This window comes from Rhipicephalus microplus, chromosome 5 (assembly GCF_043290135.1).
Source record: "Rhipicephalus microplus isolate Deutch F79 chromosome 5, USDA_Rmic, whole genome shotgun sequence".
NCBI classification, from domain to species: domain Eukaryota; kingdom Metazoa; phylum Arthropoda; class Arachnida; order Ixodida; family Ixodidae; genus Rhipicephalus; species Rhipicephalus microplus.
Window position 1 is genome coordinate 126,902,509 of NC_134704.1, and position 11,420 is coordinate 126,913,928.

Consider the following 11,420-nt stretch of genomic DNA (forward strand, 5'->3'; position numbering starts at 1 on the left):
GATCCACGGACCTCTGGGTTATGGGCCAAGCACGCTTTCACTGCGCCCCTCTGCTGCACTCTAGTTAGGTGAAAAAATGGGCAGTAAGAAAGTGCTCACAATTTCAAATGAAAATAAAGTTACCAGGGCATGGTTTCGATCCACGAACCTCTGGGTTATGACCCAGCGCGCTTCCACTGTGCCACTCTGCTGCACTCTACATACCTGGAAAAATGTGCAGTAAGAAAGTACGCACTAATGCAAAAGAATAATAAATTAGCAGAGCGTGGTTTTGATCCACGGAGCTCTGGATTATGGGCCCAGCATGCTTCCACGACGCCACTCTGCTGCACTCTACACACATGGGAAAATGTGCAGTAAGAAAGTTCGCACTTATGCAAAAGAAAATAAAATTAGCAGAGCGTGGTTTCGATCCACGGACCTCTGGATTGTGGGACCAGCACGCTTCCACTGCGCCACTCTGCTGCACTCTATATACGTGAGAAAATGTGCAGTAAGAAACTGCGCACTTATGCAAAAGGAAATAAAATCAGCAGAGCGTGGTTTCGATCCACGGACCTCTGGGTTATGGGCCAAGCACGCTTCCACTGCGCCCCTCTGCTGCACTCTAGTTACGTGAAAAAATGGGCAGTAAGAAAGTGCTCACATTTTCAAATGAAAATAAAGTTACCAGGGCGTGGTTTCGATCCAAGAACCACTGGGTTACGGGCTCAGCACGCTTTCACTGCGCCACTATGCTGCACTATAGTTATGTGGGAAAATGTGCAGTAAGAAAGTGCGCACTAATGCAAAAGAATATATAATTAGCAGAGCGTGGTTTTGATCCATGGACCGCTGGGATATGGCCTCAGTAAACTCCCACTACGCCACTCTACTGCTTTGTAGTTATGTGGGGAAATGGGAAGTAAGAATGTGCGCACTAATGCAAAAGTAAATAGAATTATCAGAGCGTGGTTTCGATCCACGGACCTCTGCGTTGTGGGCCCAGCACGCTTTCACTGCGCCACTCTGCTGCACTCTACATACGTGGAAAAATGTGCAGTAAGAAAGTACGCACTAATATAAATGAATAATAAATTAGCAGAGCGTGGTTTCGATCCACGAACCTCTGGATTATGGGCCCAGCATGCTTCCACCGCTCAACTCTGCTGCACTCTAGTTACGTGCGAAAATCTGCAGTAAGGAAGTACGAACTAATGCAAAAGCAAATAAAATTAGCAGAGCGTGGTTTCGATCCACGGACCTCTGGTTTACGGGCTCAGCACGCTTCCACTGCGCCACTCTGCTGCACTATAGTTATGGGGAAAATCTGCAGTAAGAAAGTGCGCACTAATGCAAAAGAGTATATAATTAGCAGAGCGTAGTTTTGATCCATGGACCACTGGGATATGGCCTCAGCAAACTCCCACTACGCCACTCTACTGCTTTGTAGTTATGTGGGGAAATGGGCAGTAAGAATGTGCGCACTAACGCAAAAGAAAATAGAATTAGCAGAGCGTGGTTTCGATCCACGGACCTCTGGGTTATGGGCCCAGCACGCCTCCACTGCGCCACTCTGCTGCACTCTAGTTACGTGGGAAAACGTGCAGTAGAAAAGTGCGCACTACTGCAAAAGAAAATAAAGCTCTAGGAGCATGTTTTCGATCCACAGACCTCTGGGTTATGGGCCCAGCACGCTTCCACTGCGCCACTCTGCTGCACTCTAGTTACGTGAGAAAATGTGCAGTGAGAAACTGCGCACTAATGCAAAAAATCATACAATTAGGAGAGCGTGGTTTCGATCTACGTACCTCTGAGTTATGGGCCCAGCACGCTTCCACTGCGCCACTCTGCTGCACTCTAGTTACGTGAGAAAATGTGCAGTAAGAAACTGCGCACTTATGCAAAAGGAAATAAAATTAGCAGAGCGTGATTTTGACCCACGGACAGCTGGGTTATGGCCCCAGCACGCTTCCACTGCGCCACTCTGCTGCATTCTAGTCATGTGAGAAATTTGCAGTAAGAAAGTGTGCACTAATGCAAAAAGAATATCAAATTTGCAGAGCGTGGTTTCGATCCACGGACCTCTGGGTTATGGGCAGAGCACGCTTCCACTGCGCCACTCTGCTGCACTATAGTTATGTGGGGAAATGTGCAGTAAGAAAGTGCGCACTACTGCAAAAGAATATATCATTAGCAGAGAGTGGTTTTGATCCACGGACCGCTGGGATATGGCCTCAGCAAATTCCCACTACGCCACTCTACTGCTTTGTAGTTATGTGGGGAAATATGCCGTGAGAATGTGCGCACTAATGCAAAAGAAAATAGAATTAGCAGAGCGTGGTTTCGATCCACGGACTTCTGCGTTATGGGCCCAGCACGCTTTCACTGCGCCACTCTGCTGCATTCTAGTCATGTGGGAAATTTGCAGTAAAAAAGTGCGCAGTAATGCAAAAAAGAATATCAAATTAGCAGAACGTGGTTTCGATTTTCGTACCTCTGGGTTATGGGCCCAGCACGCTTCCACTGCGCCACTCTGCTGCCCTGTAGTTACGTGTGAAAATGTGCAGTAAGCAACTGCGCACTTATGCAAAAGGAAATAAAATTAGCAGAGCGTGGTTTTGACCCACGGACAGCTGGGTTATGACCCCAGCACGCTTCCACTGCGCCACTCTCCTGCATTCTAGTTACGCTTGAAAACGTGCATTAGGAAAGTGCGCACTACTGCAAAAGAAAATAAAGCTCTAGGAGCGTGTTTTCAATCCACGGACCTCTGGGTTATGGGCCCAGCACGCTTCCACTGCGCCACTCTGCTGCACTATAGTTATGTGGGGAAATGTGCAGTAAGAAAGTGCGCACTACTGCAAAAGAATATATAATTAGCAGAGCGTGGTTTTGATCCATAGACCGCTGGGATATGGCCTCATCAAACTCCCACTACGCCACTCTACTGCTTTGTAGTTATGTGGGAAAATGGGCAGTAAGAATGTGCGCACTAATGCAAAAGAAAATAGAATTAGCAGAGCGTGGTTTCGATCCACGGACCTCTGCGTTATGGGCGCAGCACGCTTTCACTGCGCCATTCTGCTGCATTCTAGTCATGTGGGAAATTTGCAGTAAGAAAGTGCGCAGTAATGCAAAAATGAATATCAAATTAGCAGAGCGCGGTTTCGATCCACGGACCTCTGGGTTATGGACCCAGCACGCCTCCACTGCGCCACTCTGCTGCACTCTAGTTACGTGGGAAAACGTGCAGTAGGAAAGTGCGCACTACTGCAAAAGAAAATGAAGCTCTAGGAACTTGTTTTCGATACGCGCACCTCTGGGGTATGGACCCAGCACGCTTCCACTGCGGCACTCTGCTGCATTTTAGTTACGTGGGAAAATGTGCAGTCAGAAAGTGCGCACCAATACAAAAAGATTATACAATTTGCAGAGCGTCATTTCGATCCACGGACCTTTGGGTTATGGGCCCAGCACGCTTCTACTGCGCCACTCTGCTGCACTCTAATTACGTGAGAAAATGTGCAGTAGGAAACTGCGCACTAATGCAAAAAATTATAAATTTAGCAAAGCGTGGTTTCGATCCACGTAACCCTGGGTTATGGGCTAAGCACGCTTCTACTGTGCCACTCTGCTGCACTGTAGCTACGTGAGAAAATGTGCAGTAAGAAACTGCGCACTTATGCAAAAGAAAATACAATTATCAGAGCGTGCTTTCGATCCATGGACACCTGGGATATGGGCCCAGCACACTTCCACTGCGCCCTTATGCTGTATTCTAGTTCGGTGAGAAAGTGTGCCGTAAGAAAGTGTGGACAAATGCACAAAAATATAAAATTAGCAATGCGCGGTTTCGATCCATGGACCCCTGTGTTATGGGCCCAGCACGCTTCCACTGCGCCACTATGCTGCACTCTAGATACGTGAGAAAATGTACAGTAAGAACCTGTGCAATAATCCAAAGGATATAAAATTAGCAGAGCGTGGTTTCGATCAACGGGCCTCTGGGTTATGGGCCCAGCACGCTTCCACTGCTCCACTCTGCTCCATATTATCTACGTGGAAAAATGTGCAGTAAGAATGTGCGCACTAATGCAAAAGAGAATGAAGTTAGCAGAGCGTTGTTTTGATCCACGGACCTCTGGGTTATGGGCCCAGCACGCTTCCACTGCACCACTCTGCTGCATTCTATTTACGTGGAAAATGTGTAGTAAGAAAGTGCGCACTAATGCAAAATAAAATAAAATTAGCAGAGGGTGGTTCCGATCCACGGACCTCTGGGTTATGGGCCCAGCACGTTTCCACTGCGCCACTCTGCTGCATTGTAGTTACGTGGGAAAATGTGCATTAAGAAAGTGGGCACTAATGCAAAAGAATAATAAATTAGCAGAGCGTGGTATCTATCCACGGACCTCTGGGTTATGGGCCCAGCACGCTTCCACTGCGCCACTCTGCTTCACTGTAGTTACAATGGAAAACGTAAGTAAGAAAGTGCACACTATTGCAAATGAAAATAAAGTTAGCCGGCTGTGTTTTTGATCCACGAACCTCTGGATTATGACCCAGCACGCTTTCACTTCGCCACTCTGCTGCACTCTAGTTACGTGGAAAAATGTGCAGTAAGAAAGTTCGCACTTATGCAAAAGAAAATAAAACTAGCAGAGCGTGGTTTCGATCACAGACCTCTGGGTTATGAGCCCAGCACGCTTCCACTGCGCCACTCTGCTGCACTCTAGTTACGTGAGAAAATGTGCAGTGAGAAACTGCGCACTAATGAAAAAAATCATACAATTAGCAGAGCGTGGTTTCGATCTACGGACCTCTGGGTAATGGGCCCAGAACGCTTCCACTACGCCACTCTGCTGCACTCTACATACGTGGAAAAATGCGCAGTAAAAAGTACGCACTAATGCAAAAGAATAATAAATTAGCAGCGCGTGGTTTCGATCCACGGACCTCTGGATTATGGGCCCAGCATGCTTCCACCACGCCACTCTGCTGCACACAAGTTGCGTGGGAAAATGTGCAGTAAGAAAGTGCTCACAATTTCAAATGAAAATAAAGTTACCAGGGCGTGGTTTCGATCCACGAACCTCTGGGTTATGACCCAGCGTGCTTCCACTGTGCCACTCTGCTGCACTCTACATACGTGGAAAAATATGCAGTAAAAAAGTACGCACTAATGCAAAAGAATAATAAATTAGCAGAGCATGGTTTCGATCCACGGACCTCTGGATTATGGGCGCAGCACGCTTCCACTGCACCACTCTGCTGCATTTTAATTACGTGGGAAAATGTGCAGTAAGAAAGTTCGCACTTATACAAAAGAAAACAAAACTAGCAGAGCGCGGTGCAGAGCGCGGTTTCTAGCAAACTAGCAGAGCGCGGTTTCGATCCACGGACCCCTGGGTTATGGGCCCAGCACGCTTCCACTGCGCCACTATGCTGCACTCTTGTTACATGAAAAAATGGGCAGTAAGAACCTGCGCAATAATCCAAAGGATATAAAATTAGCAGAGCGTGGTTTCGATCAACGAGCATCTGGGTTATGGGCCCAGCACGCTTCCACTGCTCCATTCTGCTGCATATTAGCTACGTGGAAAAATGAGCAGTAAGAATGTGCGCACTAATGCAAAAGAAAATGAAGTTAGCAGTGCGTGGTTTTGATCCACGGACCTCTGGATTATGGGCCCAGCACGCTTCCACTGCACCACTCTGCTGCATACTATTTACGTGGGAAAATGTGCAGTGAGAAAGTTCGCACTAATGCAAAAGAAAATAAAATTAGCAGAGCGTGGTTCCGATCCACGGACCTCTGGGTTATGGGCCCAGCACGTTTCCACTGCACCACTCTGCTGCATTGCAGTTACGTGGGAAAATGTGCATTAAGAAAGTGCGCACTAATGCAAAAGAATAATGAATTAGCAGAGCGTGGTATCTATCCACGGACCTCTGGGTTATGGGCCCATCACGCTTCCACTGCGCCACCTTGCTGCACTCTGGTTACGTGAGAAAATGTGCAGTTACAAACTGCGCACTAATGCTAAAGGATATAAAATTAGCAGAGTGTGGTTTAGATCCATGGACCTCTGTATTATAGGCCCAGCACGCTTCCACTGCAACACTCTGCGGCACTCTAATTACGTGACAAATTGTGCAGTAAGAAACTGCGCACTAATGCAAAAAACTATACAATTAGCAGAGCGTGGTTTCGATCAACGGACCTCTGGGTTATGGGCCCATCACGCTTCCACTGCGCCACCTTGCTGCACTCTGGTTACGTGAGAAAATGTGCAGTTACAAACTGCGCACTAATGCTAAAGGATATATAATTAGCAGAGTGTGGTTTAGATCCATGGACCTCTGGATTATAGGCCCAGCACGCTTCCACTGCAACACTCTGCGGCACTCTAATTACGTGAGAAAATGTGCAGTAAGAAACTGCGCACTTATGCAAAAGAAAATAAAATTAGCAGAGCGTGGTTTCGATCCACGGACACCTGGGTTATGGGCCCAGCATACATCCACTGTGCCCTTCTGCTGTATCTAGTTCGGTGAGAAATTGTGCCTTGAGAAAGTGTGGACTAATGCACAAAAATATAAAATTAGCAAAGCATGGTTTCGATCCACGGACCTCTGGGTTATGGGCCCAGCACGCTTCCACTGCTCCACTATGCTGCATATTAGCTACGTTGAAAATTGTGCAGTAAGAATATGCGCACTAATCCAAAAGAAAATGAAGTTAGCAGAGCGTGGTTTTGATCCACGGACCTCTGGGTTATGGGCCGAGCACGCTTCCACTGCATCACTCTGCTGCATTTTATTTACGTGGGAAAATGTGCAGTAAGAAAGTGCGCACTAATGCAAAAGAAAATAAAACTAGCAGAGCGTGGTTTCGATCCACGGACCTCTGGGTTACGGGCCCAGCACGCTTCCACTGCACCACTCTGCTGCATTGTAGTTACGTAGGAAAATGTGCATTAACAAAGTGCGCACTAATGCAAAAGAATAATAAATTTGCAGAGCGTGATATCTATCCACGGACCTCTGGGTTATGGGCCCAGCACGCTTCCACTGCGCCACCTTGCTGCAGTCTGGTTACGTGAGAAAATGTGCAGTTAGAAACTGCGCACTAATGCTAAAGGATATAAAATTAGCAGAGTGTAGTTTAGATCTCTGGACCTCTGGATTATAGGCCCACCACGCTTCCACTGCAACACTCTGCGGCACTCTAATTACGTGAGAAATTGTGCAGTATGAAACTGTGCACTAATGCAGAAAACTATACAATTTGCAGAGCGTGGTTTCGATCCACGGACCTCTGCGTTATGGGCCCAGCACGCTCTCACTGCGCCACTCTGCTGCATTCTAGTCATGTGGGAAATTTGCAGTAAGAAAGTACGCAGTAAAGCAAAAAGAATATCAAATTAGCAGAGCAATGTTTCGATCCACGGACCTCTGGGTTATGGGCCCAGCACGCCTCCACTGCGCCACTCTGCTGCACTCTAGTTACGTGGGAAAACGTGCAATAGGAAAGTGCGCACTACTGCAAAAGAAAATAAAGCTCTAGGAGCGTGTTTTCGATCCCCGGACCTCTGGGTTATGGGCCCAGCACGCTTCCACTGCGCCACTCCGCTGCACTCTAGTTACGTGAGAAAATGTGCAGTAGAAAACTGCGCACTAATGCAAAAATTATACAATTAGCAGTGCGTGGTTTCGATCCACGGACCTCTGGGTTTGGGGCCCAGCACGCTTCCACTGCACCACTCTGCTGCATTCTATTTACGTGGGAAAATGTGCAACGAGAAAGTTCGCACTTATACAAAATAAAATAAAATTAGCAAGGCGCGGTTTCGATCCACGGACACCTGGGTTATGGGCCCAGCACGCTTCCACTGCGCCACTATGCTGCACTCTAGATACGTGAGAAAATGTGCAGTGAAAAACTGCGCACTAATGCAAAAAATCATACAATTAGAAGAGCGTGGTTTTGATCTACGGACCTCTGAGTTATGGGACCAGAACGCTTCCGCTGTGCCACTCTGCTGCACTCTAGTTACGTGAGAAAATGTGCAGTTAAACTACGCAATTATGCACAAGGAAATAAAATTAGCAGAGTGTGGTTTCGATCCACGGACAGCTGGGTTATGGCCCAAGCACGCTTCCACTGCGCCACTCTGCTGCATTCTAGTCATGTGAGAAATTTGCAGTAAGAAAGTGCGCACTAATGCAAAAATAAGATCGAATTAGCAGAGCGTGGTTTCGATCCACGGACCACTGGGTTATGGGCCAAGCACGCTTCCACTGCGCCCCTCTGCTGCACTCTAGTTACGTGAAAAAAATGGGCAGTAAGAAAGTGCTCACAATTTCAAATGAAAATAAAGTTACCAGGGCGTGGTTTCGATCCACGAACCTCTGGGTTATGACCCAGCGCGCTTCCACTGTGCCACTCTGCTGCACTCTACATACGTGGAAAAATATGCAGTAAAATGTACGCACTATTGCAAAAGAATAATAAATTAGCAGAGCGTGGTTTCGATCCACGGACCTCTGGATTATGGGCCCAGCACGCTTCCACTGCACCACTCTGCTGCATTTTATTTACGTGGGAAAATGTGCAGTAAGAAAGTGCGCACTAATGCAAAAAAAAAAACAAAACTAGCAGAGCGTGGTTTCGATCCACGGACTTCTGGGTTATGGGCCCAGCACGCTTCCACTGCGCCCCTCTGCTGCACTCTTGTTACATGAAAAAATGGGCAGTAAGAAAGTGCTAACAATTTCAAATGAAAATAAAGTTACCAGTGCGTAGTTTCGATCCACGAACCTCTGGGTTATGACCCAGCGCGCTTCCACTGTGCCGCTCTGCTGCACTCTACATATGTGGAAAAATGTGCAGTAAGAAAGTACGCACTAATGCAAAAGAATAATAAATTAGCAGAGCGTGGTTTCAATCCACGGACCTCTGGATTATGGGCTCAGCACGCTTCCACTGCACCACTCTGCTGCAATCTATTTACGTGGGAAAATGTGCAGTGAGAAAGTTCGCACTAATGCAAAAGAAAATAAAACTAGCAGAGCATGGTTTCGATCCACGGACCTCTGGGTTATGGGCCCAGCACGCTTCCACTGCACCACTCTGCTGATTCTAGTTGCGTGGGAAAATGTGCAATGAGAAAGTTCGCACTTATACAAAAGAAAATAAAATTAGCAAAGCGCGGTTTCGATCCACGGACCCCTGGGTTATGGGCTCAGCACGCTTCCACTGCGCCACTATGCTGCACTCTAGATACGTGAGAAAATGTGCAGTAAGAACCTGCGCAATAATGCAAAGGATATAAAATTAGCAGAGCGTGGTTTCGATCAACGAGCCTCTGGGTTATGGGCCCAGCACGCTTCCACTGCTCCATTCTGCTGCATATTAGCTACGTGTAAAAATGAGCAGTAAGAATGTGCGCACTAATGCAAAAGAAAATGAAGTTAGCAGTGCGTGGTTTTGATCCACTGACCTCTGGGTTTTGGGCCCAGCACGCGTCTACTGCACCACTCTGCTGCATTCTATTTACGTGGGAAAATGTGCAGTAAGAAAGTGCGCACTAATGCAAAAGAAAATAAAATTAGCAGAGCGTGGTTCCGATCCACGGACCTCTGGGTTATGGGCCCATCACGCTTCCACTGCGCCACCTTGCTGCACTCTGGTTACGTGAGAAAATGTGCAGTTACAAACTGCGCACTAATGCTAAAGGATATAAAATTAGCAGTGTGGTTTAGATCCATGGACCTCTGGATTATAGGCCCAGCACGCTTCCACTGCAACACTCTGCGGCACTCTAATTACGTGAGAAATTGTGCAGTAAGAAACTGCGCACTAATGCAAAAAACTATACAATTTGCAGAGCGTGGTTTCGATCAACGGACCTCTGGGTTATGGGCCCATCACGCTTCCACTGCGCCACCTTGCTGCACTCTGGTTACGTGAGAAAATGTGCAGTTACAAACTGCGCACTAATGCTAAAGGATATAAAATTAGCAGAGTGTGGTTTAGATCCATGGACCTCTGGATTATAGGCCCAGCACGCTTCCACTGCAACACTCTGCGGCACTCTAATTACGTGAGAGAATGTGCAGTAAGAAACTGCGCACTAATACAAGGATATAAAATTAGCAGCGCGTGGTTTCGATCAACGGACCTCTGGGTTATGGGCCCAATACGCTTCCACTGTGCCACTCTGCTGCACTCTAGTTACGTGAGAAAATGTGCAGTAAGAAACTACGCACTTATGCACAAGGAAATAAAATTAGCAAAGTGTGGTTTCGATCCACGGACAGCTGGGTTATGGCCCAAGCACGCTTCCACTGCGCCACTCTGCTGCATTCTAGTCATGTGAGATATTTGCAGTACGAAAGTGCGCACCAATGCAAAAATAAGATCAAATTTGCAGAGCGTGGTTTCGATCAACGAGCCTCTGGGTTATGGGCCCAGCACGCTTCCACTGCTCCATTCTGCTGCATATTAGCTACGTGGAAAAATGAGCAGTAAGAATGTGCGCACTAATGCAAAAGAAAATGAAGTTAGCAGTGCGTGGTTTTGATCCACTGACCTCTGGGTTTTGGGCCCAGCACGCTTCCACTGCACCACTCTGCTGCATTCCATTTACGTGGGAAAATGTGCAGTAAGAAAGTGCGCACTAATGCAAAAGAAAATAAAGTTAGCAGAGCGTGGTTCCGATCCACGGACCTCTGGGATATGGGCCCAGCACGTTTCCACTGCACCACTCTGCTGCATTGCAGTTACGTGGGAAAATGTGCATTAAGAAAGTGCGCACTAATGCAAAAGAATAATGAATTAGCAGAGCGTGGTATCTATCCACGGACCTCTGGGTTATGGGCCCATCACGCTTCCACTGCGCCACCTTGCTGCACTCTGGTTACGTGAGAAAATGTGCAGTTACAAACTGCGCACTAATGCTAAAGGATATAAAATTAGCAGAGTGTGGTTTAGATCCATGGACCTCTGGATTATAGGCCCAGCACGCTTCCACTGCAACACTCTGCGGCACTCTAATTACGTGAGAAATTGTGCAGTAAGAAACTGCGCACTAATGCAAAAAACTATACAATTTGCAGAGCGTGGTTTCGATCAACGGACCTCTGGGTGATGGGCCCATCACGCTTCCACTGCGCCACCTTGCTGCACTCTGGTTACGTGAGAAAATGTGCAGTTACAAACTGCGCACTAATGCTAAAGGATATAAAATTAGCAGAGTGTGGTTTAGATCCATGGACCTCTGGATTATAGGCCCAGCACGCTTCCACTGCAACACTCTGCGGCACTCTAATTACGTGAGAGAATGTGCAGTAAGAAACTGCGCACTAATACAAGGATATAAAATTAGCAGCGCGTGGTTTCGATCAACGGACCTCTGGGTTATGGGCCCAAT

General features: G+C 47.3%; 1 non-coding gene across 1 annotated transcript; it reads right to left on the bottom strand.

The window, feature by feature from the left end:
• Positions 1 to 393: 393 nt before the first annotated feature.
• Positions 394 to 465, bottom strand: TRNAV-CAC (transfer RNA valine (anticodon CAC)). Its single transcript has one exon. It is a non-coding gene; the product is annotated as a tRNA-Val (tRNA).
• Between the last annotated feature and the right edge of the window lie 10,955 nt (positions 466 to 11,420).